The sequence below is a fragment of the Haliotis rufescens genome, unplaced genomic scaffold (assembly GCF_023055435.1).
Source record: "Haliotis rufescens isolate VD_foot unplaced genomic scaffold, xgHalRufe1.0.p SCAF_4, whole genome shotgun sequence".
In the NCBI taxonomy this organism is placed as follows: Eukaryota; Metazoa; Mollusca; class Gastropoda; order Lepetellida; family Haliotidae; genus Haliotis; species Haliotis rufescens.
This window is the reverse complement of record NW_025964112.1, coordinates 8,555,568-8,567,818: the sequence shown is the minus strand read 5'-3', so window position 1 is coordinate 8,567,818 and position 12,251 is coordinate 8,555,568. Positions and strand designations below refer to the sequence as shown.

At 37.3% G+C, this 12,251-nt stretch overlaps 1 protein-coding gene across 1 annotated transcript in view; it reads left to right on the top strand.

Annotated features, from left to right (window-relative positions):
• The first annotated feature begins 1,434 nt into the window (after positions 1–1,434).
• Positions 1,435–12,251, top strand: part of LOC124135845 (G patch domain-containing protein 8-like) — a 53,626-nt gene continuing 42,809 nt past the window's right edge. Inside the window, exon 1 of the mRNA XM_046501464.2 lies at positions 1,435–1,587. The gene's annotated coding sequence lies outside the window, so the exon portion shown is untranslated. The remainder of the gene's footprint in view (positions 1,588–12,251) is intronic.

The window sequence follows — 12,251 nt, the reverse complement described above, 5'->3', positions numbered from 1 at the left end:
GCGCATCTGGCTTGAACCGAGGGCGCGTTGTGACATATGTCGACGCGATCGCTACATCCGTACATTATACATAGCTCCTTATGCATTATAGAATAACGGATAGGATGCAGCCCTGTCTGATTCCCTATCTTCGCTATTAGGTAGGTGGGTAGGTAAGTACCTATAACAAGTTACATTGTAACATGTTCACACAATACAGTAGAGCGTTAATATTGTCACTGTTCAAACCCATAAATCGACATTCATTATCTCTCATCCAGCGATGTTTCGTTGTGTTTTCAAATGCATGTTTATATACTAAAAAGCACACAAAGCGTATGTGTGCAACATCCGTGTGCCTTTTAATATTTGATAAACTTATCTCACATAGATTACATATGTTTTCGATTAAATGCTTATAAAATAAGGAAACAGGAAATTAAAAATTCTCTAACTTAGCCTTCTAATGGTAGGCCCAACCTTGTTTTCGATATTTCAAAATAAGCAAACCTCATAAAAGCATATCAGATAACCGTTATTACGACAATACGGTAATGGGAAAGTCGTCGGGATAACACTGTTCTATTATAAACTTCATCTACATAAGACTCCCTGGCTGCATATAAGTAATATTAAAGTTCCTTGAGGAAATGGTCGTAAGCAGGTGTCTGGACTCGCGAGGTGGCGGCGGACATACAAACTCCGACAAAGCAAAGATCATATCTCATTTATAAATACATTCATGTATACAAAGTTTCGTTGGGTAAAAAACATTTTGACCCTTGATAACCTAACAAAGAAGTATCGTCCGCGGGACCTATTTGCTTTGTGAGAATACTTGCCGTGAAAAGACCACACCAACATGATAAAGCTACTGCTGCATGCGGGTCTAGACCCGTGATTGCAGACACCATGCAGGGTTATCTCAAACACACTTTCAGCGTGTTATTGTAAACAAGTGCTATAATGTTAAAATCATATTTGGAGCATAGAACGGGAGGTCAATTCATCTTTTGTGGTGTATTTGCTTTGATACATAAACATGTAGGAATTAGATTTTCTTGTCAGTACGTTTGACGCCAAAATTAGATTATTCATTTAAAAAAATGAATGACCTGATGATTTAACAATGAATAACACTATCTAGACAACGTATGATGTTATCATGTGTCGTATAGATTATTCTTTGATCAAAGAACTCCCCCTTGCAGGCAGTTTGGCTGTCTATCGTGATGTCCGATTTAGAACTTCAAACAAAGTAGTGCCCCATATTATTTACCCTATGTCGGTCGCAAGAAAACATCTGAAGAATCAATATTTTGGCACAGACATCTTTTCTCGCAAACTGGTCTAGTATCTAAATTTATCCATATATGTTTGTTTACACTACGCGTTAGGATAACAACCCATTTAGGGTAAGTGCAATGCGCGTCCCGGAAAGGCACGAGAGGTTCCGAGTGTTATTCCAGCCAATCAAGTGGAAGAACGAGTCAAGTCTTGATCTATCATGGCGACCATTTTGTGTAATGATGGTGTGCTGTGATAGGATGTTTTCTGCAATTTGCACAGGAAGATCGGACAAAGATTTCATAATAAGTTCCCTTTGAGGTAGGTAAAGATCTATAAAAATGCCCAATTATGAAAAAATGCAAATAAACCAAGTGTTACGCTTATATGTAACGAGGTTGCAGACAGCTGTGCGTACCACAAACCGAATGTGTTGTCCGCTAACCAACAGCGCTGGCCTACATTGCACATGGGGGTATATACTTTGCGGTTAAAGGTCATCATGGATGTCAAGATATCAAATATGTGTTTGTGAACAAACATATAACCTGTTGTGCAAATAATTAATAAACACGAATAGAAATATTGTTACTTTTGGTGGTCCAACTTCCTAATTCTGCCTTGCGTGTTACCTATTTTCGTGTCATTTCCAAGGTGTGTTTTCATTTCATTAAATAATATCATCTGCGCCAGCCCACAAAAGATATGTGGTCATTAGACTAAGAGATCACTACACCATTTCGTATATTTGTTCAGAGTAAAACAATTAAATCTGTCGACATTTGTTAGTTTCATTTTGAAATCAAACTTTAATTACAGTAATTTGGCAATTGCACATTTTCTTCCGACTGCATAGACGTGTTTTCTGTCTTAACATGTTCAACATAGGTCAAACCCAGTTTGTGGTGTATCTAGATGTTTAAACCAATCTAATAATTGATAGTGCCAGAAGCATCATGGTGTTACACAATATTACGCTAAAATATCCATGGAATAGTCAGTCATCAGCCTGCACAGTTGGAGAAACAATATGCCATAGCTGAATTAATACAGATTAGGTGCAATTTGGTTAAGATTATTGCACTTCTATGCCAATGTGCTTGCATGTGTGTGTGTGTGGCTGCTTGTACTAGTCCAGAGTGATGTCAATTTTACAGTGCTAGCCCACCGAGATACCATGCCAAAGTTTAACATGAATACCCAAGTCAGACATAGTATACTGATTCCGAGCTGACAAGTCCTTGTTTTGGTTCCATAATGCTGAGTGCCAGGCAGGGTGACAACAGGTACCATCTTTTGGTATGACACAGTCAGGGATTGAACCCCCGACCTTCTGCTCTCCGGGCAGATGCACTACCACTAGACCATGGAAGCGATATCCGACAGAAAACAGACTTCATGTAGCTTGAGCTTAGGATGCTTAGTGAGTTTTGTGTAACTTATAGGACTAAATATGCTTGTGTGTGTGTTTGGTGGGGGTGCAAAGTTTGAAACAAATTTAGTTGTGTTGATGTGGATCATGTTCATATCAATGGAAAGAAACATCATGATAACTACAACATGTACAAGAGGAAGTGTTTTAACCACCAATGTGGGAAAAAGAATTTCCATTGGCTAAATCTGTAGGTGTATCGCAAGGTATGTTGTTTGTCTCTTTGTATCTTTAACACTTATGATGAAATCATTCTGGTAAGAAATATCCATTTCAAACAATGAATCTCCCATCTATATATTAACTGCAAATCTTGGAGAACATGTGAATTGTGCCACATCCTCAGACTGCAACTCCCATTTTTATGCCTGGGATCATCACAATAAAATATTGCTGAGCATACCCAAGTATACGTCCCTTTTTATGATACTGTGGTTTTCATCATCTTTGAATTTTACATGATCTCTTATTATCAAAAGTGGAAGCCTCGGTGGCTTAGTGGGTAGGAGCACTGACTTTGTGAGCTGGCAAATTGGTGCCTCACTCTGGCAGTGTGGGTTTGAATACTGGATGGGACTCAACCCCAAAAGGGACTAGCATCTGTACTTTACTGAGAATGTGTTATCCCAAACAACATTTGTTGCATTATTATTTAAAATATGGATTTTTTAAAGGAAGAGGTGACGAACAAAGGAACCTATTAATGTGACAGTGAGTCTTTAGTACATCCCCATGTGTTTATATCTGTATGTCACAATAGTGTCTACGATGAAAAAAGTACCTTGAAGTTATGTTATGGTTAACATTGTGATTGGGAATGTCATGTGTTGACAGCAAGAATGTACCTGTTTTAAGACAACTATTGTTTTGGCCATGTTGACAATTTGTTGGCTCAGACTGGTTCACAAATTCTGTCAACACATTATTTGTCTTATGTTACATACATGAACAGATATAGTGTTTGTGAACTGAACACATTTGACTGATGCGACAAATATCTGACAATCTGTTTCTTACCATGCTTTGTTTGATACGTATATGAGCTGACGAAAGTAGAGGTCAGGGTGTAAAGATTCTCTGCAAATTGGGTGCATTGCAATACTTTGTGCTGCAGTATGAGAATCGTGTCATGTTTCAATACAAAAGTAAAAGCAATAGGAATTGAATTGATTGTCACAGGTTAGGTATCACATATCCATCAGATCAGAGACTCTTATTGTTATTGGTTATATTTTTTTGTCTACTTTGCAGTTTATTTCTAAACAACCATATGATTAGTTATTTAAGGGGAAAATAGAAATGCTGACTGCTGTGATGATTTACATGAATTATATTTAAATTATAATTTACAAAAAATGTGTACCAACCAATCTGAGATGATCCTGCTTTCTACTGGGGGCAGGATATTGATTTTTTTCAGTGTCATCTGGCTTGGCAATCTAAACGATGGAGACAAGGCTCATTAAATTTTTATTTGCAGAATATATATAGCATGAATAAGCATGATAAGGAAATCAGATACAATATGTTTTTATATACAAAAGTAATTCTAGCAATAGTTATTTTATATGAAATACAAAGTTTTACTGATAAGCTTGAATACTGGACTGGCTTTCAAATGCCAGTTGACATTGCCAGTGGAACCTAAAATAGCTTGGAAAAAATGTGAGATCTTCTACCAAGTGCATATTCCTTTCATAGACCCATCATTCTACATAGCCTAAGTGGTGCCCCCGGTCATCTGCGGTGCTGCAGTTCACTGAATGGTATCCCTTTGGCATGCCTGAAATCTATGACTGTATGTTTGAATACCGGTTACTAGGTTCGTACCAACACCATACCCATGCTTGTGGGTCTCCTCAAAGTGGTAAACGTCTGGCCATGGCCTTTCTTCCCACATCAAGCAGACACACCATGAAATAACTGGAACACTGTTATTGAACCCAACTCACTAGGTAGCAAAAACATGGCAATAGACAGTGATATGCGATATGTAAAAGTGACATGTGAGATGAAATGTGAAATGCTCATTTTCTGCTTTTATGTACTCACATGAGATTTCAAAACAGTGTTTCAGATTGGTTCATCTTCTTAGGCAGTGACTGATGTCACCCATAATGTCCTGAAGATATTTTCAGATTTGGTAGTGATATAGAAAATTGTTCAATTAGAATATGATTAAATCACGAAAATGTCCAAATAACATTAGTCCCAGCCAAATCACTGCCATTGTGCCTTGATGTTCCTACCATAATGACTCATACTATCGACCACTGGACTAGGCTCCATTTCTTAAGTACAGATGAAATGACTGTAGTGTTGTGGACTACAGCATCAATAATGTTTTACCCACAGTTAACCTAAATATTGCTGTCAGTAGGATGATGATTGATAACATACCAGGATGTTGTGCATGCAGTTGTCATGGCAACTAAAAGGATTAGACACCATTTGTCATGTCCAGCTAATACACAGCTCATTTCAGACTAGCAAGTAAGATAACTAGATTTTAGGAGGAAACTACTAGTCTCTCTTGATTTCCACAATTCTCAGACTAACTGACTATTGGGGAGAGATTTGTCATGACTTCTTCATATCAGATAGGGGGCGGTCGGGTAGCCTAGTGGTTAAAGCGTTCGCTCGTCATGCCGAAGACCCGGGTTTGATTCCCATTTCTGGTGTCCCCCGCCCTGATATTGCAGGAATATTGCTAAAAGCGGCGTAAAACCATACTCACTCACTCATATCAGATATGTTTGTAGTATTTGTACTGTGCAAGAATGAATAGCTTTTGAAGCATTATGTCTGCTTCTTTTCTCCATAATTAGGACCTGTCAGCAACAAACCTCAAATAAATGTATATCACTTACATAGCACGCATATTAAAATTGAAACAAGTATGATTTCCCACAACCTTGGTGATATTCAAGTACACCAATTAAGTGTTGTCATGATCCAGGTGTCCTAAGTTCAAGTAATCTCATTAGCATAATGAACACTAACCATGCTAACTTGGTGAAGACATGGTGAAAAGGATCAATAGCTTAACGTAGGGTATTATGTTGATTACGGATGTACATTTATTGTAATCAATGATAATATGAACCAGATTGGAATTAATAGATTCAGTGATTAATTTGTCAGTAAAGAGTGTAGGATTGTCTGTCGGTGTGTTTGCAAGTGGATAAGCCAGAATGAAAATTATGTTTAGAGATGCTGTGGAAATCGATATGCATGGATAGGTCCCATAGTTAATGTGAAAGAAAAATGATAAAGCATGAAACTGACAAATGCTGTGATCAGTTGTGATGATAAGGACTTAGTCTAGACCATGCTGTTGTATTAGACAATGCTGTACCAGTCCTGCATAGCTGTGTCAATATGCCAAATGTAGAGACATGGGACACAGGAATGTGGGGTGTCTGTACTGAAGCGTAAGTGAGACTTGTCATGTAGTTAATGGGTCAATAGTTGGTGTAGTTTCATAGGTCAATAGTTTGAACCTGAATGTCACATCCGAGATGATATATTGGGTATCATGATAAGTAGCCTGGGTTCATCCTGTCTCCATAACTAGGCCCACTGATCAGACTCTCATGTTCTTTCTCATTTCATACCTTGAAAATACCAGTTTCATGGTTCACTGATCAGCGGATACTGATCAGATATTGCAGATCCTTGCGTCCCTGTGTGAGACTCTTTCTGTCTTCTCTACAGATGGCTTTTGTTCCTCTACTTGATCATGTTCATGCAGGGTTGATTACAGGTCTGGACATTAATAGGTCATATTAATGGGATTTGGGCACAAATAACCAAAACTGGGTTCATTTGCGGAAAAAATGGGCCACAGACAATACTGGACAATATGGAAAAGAATGGGTTGGTACTGTCTCATATTGCTTTTCGAGGGATGTGAATGTCTTAATTGTTATGCCATTTCTTATGGCTTGTTTGTAAATTGACCATTGTGCATCATATTCACCTTATAATTATCCCTGTACTTCTTGTGGTAATATTGCTACAGTCTGTGACTGTGACACAGGTCTGACACAGTATCTAATAAATATGATTTCAGTTTAACATTTTCAATCAGCGTCATTTATAATATTTCATATTGCAGATTAAATGCACTGAAAATGATGTTCTGGCTACCACAAGTCTACAAGGTAGACTCAATAGGTTTTGGCAAAGACAAGTTATGCACCAACACCTCCAGTCATGGAATAGGAAATAGGCATCCAACATGTGGAAAGAATATCTTGTTTGTCTTGAAAACACATCTGTCAGGAACTGAGTATGTGATGTACTTGTACATGTTCCTCAGAATGAGCTCTCAAAAGCAACACTCACAAGCTACATGGGGTAACATTTTGGTGTGATTGCTTTGCCAGTATGCTTCTGCTGGGTTATTTGGCATTTACTCTACTGGAGTTGATAAGGATAAAACTCCCATCAGGCTGATTAGTCGGAGTGAAATATAAGATATGAAAATATGACCTTTTCGACTTGGATGTGATTAGTGATAAATAAGATGTTATTTTCAGCACTTGCATAACTTTCCCAGTTGGAGGTTTGTTTCTCTGGTCTGTTTTTTTAAGCAACCTTGCATGTCTTATTAACTGAAGTTTATGTCTGACATATTTCGCGGTAGGTTTTTGTACAGTGCGTGCAGAAATGAAATAATAAATTTTCAATTTAAATATTTTGCGTGTGAAGTTATGATTTCAATAAAATCAGTACTTGTACAGCTAATAATTATGGCCAAGCTTTAACTTACGGTCGAGTTTTGATATAATGAACGTTCAATCATTAATAAAATAAATATGACTGTTGTTAGCACATGCCCATGTGTGGAAGTTTTCTTCCGTCGCTCTGTTTATGATCGTTCGTATTACCGACTATTACTTGTAAGCTGGGCTCTGATTGGATGAAACGAACGACTTCCGGGGAATTCCATCAATAGCAACGAATGACGTCCTGTGTCTGAGATTAGTTATTCCGTTGCCCAAAGACCATATATGGAAATATACAGGATGGGATTCAAAGCGCCATCTGGCCACACTCTATTTTTAACAATGGGAATTTCCAGGTTTTGATTTATTTTCGTCTGAACATCGTAAGCAGGCTAATAGCTTTGAATAGTTTTTTATGTTATGGTATTAATACAAAATAAAGTATATCACAATCTGTGTTAAAACACGCATGCAAAATATTTTTTGCATGTTTATATAATTTTAATGCGTGAAAAACGCAGAAACAACGTGAACATTGTGTCACAAAGGCAGGATGATGTATAGTATCTTTGACAGATATTAATGCCACATGTCTTATGGTGATTTTTAAATCATCAAACTTGTGGAGTTCCAGGGATGAACCTGTCCCATGCTTGTTGTAAGAGTGGCCTGAAGAGGGTTGAGTAGCAAGGCTTCGATATATACCGTATATGACCGCAGATAAGCCGACCCCGTAGATATGCCGACCCTGTACATAAGCCGAGGTATTAACTTGACCATTGAAATACGAAAGAAAATGATATGACCCGTAGATAAGCCAAACCAGGAAGTGAAAGGCAAGAAACACTGCGAAGTCGGACTGCAAGACGTGTCGGTACTTGCAGATATTAAATAATATAAGATGAAAAACAATGTAATTGTATTGAAAAAGTCATTATTATTTCTAATAAAGATTTAACAAACCAGGCATCCACTCTCATAATGTGGGAAGCTGTTTCTCTTGTCTTTTTTTAATCTCATCATGCTCATAATGATCGTTATATGTTGCCATCAACAACGAAGCGCCATTTTGTGAATCGGTGTATATAGAATTATGAACCCGTGAGAAAATATATCAGCTAGAGCGAAGACTAGAGCAGTTTGAATGCAGCATCATAAGCATGGCGTTTTCGTTTCTCATGATGAGAATGTCAGTCAGTAAAAATATACCAACCTTTATACCCCCTTTGTACCACTATTGTATGTTAATCCAATTGAATTAAATAAACTATGAACCCATTGAATGACCATCACTTACTCACAGGCTTCTCCAGTTTATTAAACTAATCTCTCGAAAACAAAGGAATTAAGCCCCTATTCCCAACTCGATCGCTAAGCACCCACAACTTGAAAGTGTTTGTGTGTAAACAACATAACAATACCAATAGGCCCGTTATCATCAGTGCTCATTTCCTTGTGATGTGCTCATTTCAGGTGATGTTTCCGACAGATCACGATCTGAAAAATACTATCATGAAAGTGTAGCCTGTGGATAAGCCGACCCCTTTCTACAGAATCTTTTTTCTGGTCCTCAAAATTCGGCTTATCTGCGGACATGTATGGTATAGCTGGAATATTGGTTTTGTTTGCCCATGTAGTGTCAGATTGACTTTGGTTGGTTGGTTGTTGTTTAACGCCGCGCTCAGCAATATTCCAGCCTTATGATGGCGGTCTGTTGATAATTGAGTCTGGACCAGACAATCCAGTGATTGACAACATGTGCATCGATCCACGCAATTGGGATCGATGACATGCATCAACCAAGTCAGCGAGCCTGACCACTCGATCCTGTTAGTCGCCTTTTACGACAAGCATAGTCACCTTTTACGGCAAGCATGGGTTGCTGAAGACCTATTCTACCCCGGATCTTCACGGGTCAGATTGACTTTGGCAAACCAAATATTACATTTTCTGTCTGCAATCACAGTCGATGTAAGAAGTCTAGGGAAGGATACCGTGCACACAACAGTAGTATTGGTAATGCTGTCTTTCTGTTTGTGGCACCAGCTGAAAGCACTGTATCGGCTTTGATGGGTGACTCAAGTAGTTCAGACAGGATTGAAGACATGTAAGATATTTTTACATTTTTATTTCCGGTCAGTGACTTATGACTTCCATATTTTTTTAACCCCTGCAGTTAGGGAATCAATAACTGAATCTGCTCACTTTTATGTAGCTTCCAGATTGGTAGAGATTTTGTCTTGTCAGAATATGGCCTACTAGACGTTGAAATTTAGTAATGCCCAATTGCTTTGAAGGGATAGGCAGACAGTTTCTGAGGCATTCTAGAATTCTTGGTAATATGTGGTTGATTATCAGCAGAATCAATATACCTAATTAAAGTGAGTCGAGCACAATCTTACAGAAATACTGGTTCGAATGCAGAGTTAGAACTAACCATGTTAACACTAGCCTAGTACAAATTCCTGAGGGCGAGTACAAATTTCTTATAGTTTTAACATTACAAGGGTATTTTATCTTTACACAGGCTAGTAAAGCTTTTGAATTAAGATGCGTTTTATCCATTTTTATTATGGTAGGTATAGTAAAAAATGTTTGACTTTTGAAATCCCTCAATATCTAAGACTAGAAGTCATTTTTGGTGTGCCACTTTTGCATATTAACATGTCTCCAATTATCCTGTGAAGGATGCAGACAAACTGACTGTATCATATCCCTACTTCAGTGGATGCAACCTCATTTGAAAATTGCCCTTCTCTCATGAATGTCAGTGTGTGGTTATTACAAGTACCATGTCACACACATCCTGACAATTCAGCATGGCTATGGTGGAAACCTGCCTGTGTCTGCAGTAGAGTAAGTTAATGCATAAGAACACAAAGCGTGCATGATTTATGTTTGTAAATATGTATGTTGCACAGTGGCTAATGCAGTAATCATACTAATGTAAAATTGAGTTCAATAAGAGATGGAGATCTAATTTTGCAAGTAGATGTTATTCAGGATGTTGGACCAAGCAAAAACATTTTAATTAAATTATTTGGTAATGGTAATGAGATTGTGTCTGTGTGTGAGATTTTACTTTCAAATACAATACATGTACATTCATCATGTTCATGGTTCTCCACAAAGTTTTATGGAACTAAGGGGAATTTTGACATGTTGCATCTATAGACTAATGGCCATTGCTAATACTAATAGTGACATCTTTTAGTTAGATATTATTTATTGCTTTGCTCTTTTGAGCATGATGAGTATTTGACATATGAACATTATTAAGGTATTTATTTACTGCAGAATACCAATATTTACATATTTATAACATTTACATCAGTGATTTTCCTGGACATAAATGACTTGGCATTTTCATGATTTTATGTAAAAACTGATAAACATTTTACAAGTTTAAGTTATGCTTTAGATGCTCTGATAAAATGCAAGCACATATAATTAATGTGATCAGGTACTGTGTGCATGCAATGAATTCATATTAGCATTCTTAACATGCTCAAATATAAAATAAACATTGTGTTTGCAAGTATTATGGATTAAGAAAGTATATATCTAATGAATGGGATTTCCTGACTAGGAGTATTTTGTATGAACAAAGGACAAAGAAGACCAAAGCATGAACAATAGTAACTGGTTATATGGTTTGTTTGGTTCGCAGGAGAATTTGTGGGAGAATATTTGACTGTAAATTTAATGTAATTTCCTTTATCAAAACCAGAACCAGATAATGGGCAGTTCATTAAGTATTGAATGTTTATCATCTTTATGTGGGACTTTAGATTGGAAGTGATAAGCCGGTGACAGAAATAGATTGGGCCGTTACTGTTACTCAGGACACCATTTTTCAGTTGACCGACATGCATTAATCTTTCAGTGGAATTTGTTCCATAGTGTGACTAAGTTGTAATTAGCTGGAACTCAAGGTAGCAAAATCTAGTAATAACTAAATAAATGTTGCAAGATTCACATTTTGGCACTGAATGATTAATAACACCAATCGGACAATTGCAACGGGATTAACCCAGCACATAGGTCTGTGGAGGGTTCTCCTTGTAAATTAGTAAATGATTTTCATGGTAGCGTGTATCGTGTTGCCATGACAACGTGCAGAATATTGACGATTGATTGGCTGATAACACAACATCTGTGACAAGGTCCTCCCCTTCTAACTTGATACATCAGTCCACCACAGCAGTTCAATTGATTTTAATTTCTATATTCATCCAGACAGTGGCAAATTGATTCATTTAATTGATTACAAGATAATTGCTATGGAGTTATTCTGCGGCATGGTTGTGGAGATCAATGTTGGGTCAGGATGTGTTTGGAGGAGGCAGATGTACAATTCACGTCGTTATAGTTGTATTTTATGAACAACATAATTACCCGGTACATGTGGTTTTTAGAATTATTCTTTTTGCTTGCATGCAGCTGTGCTTGCTGAAATCATGTAGGTACAGGAAGTGAAAAGGAAAAAATCAAATTCTTGCTTCGTCATTATTTGGAGGTGATTAAAGACTGCTGCAGCCTTTTGGGAACCTAACCTTTTTCAGAGAATTTGATTTTTGAGGAAGTGTCAGCTGTATCTGAAGAAGTAGTAGTCTTGTCAGCTGATCAACATATCTGAAATATCTTCATGTTACATGTTTGTAGGGTATGTTTGGATCAGACCAAATCAGAGTATTTAGGGAAGAGAGAGCGTGTGTAAACAAATGGTAAACAACAAGTAAACAATTAAGAAACCTTGAAAAATATATTGACAGTGTTCATGTAGCTTCTAGTTGATTTTTCATTTTCTGTTTGATATT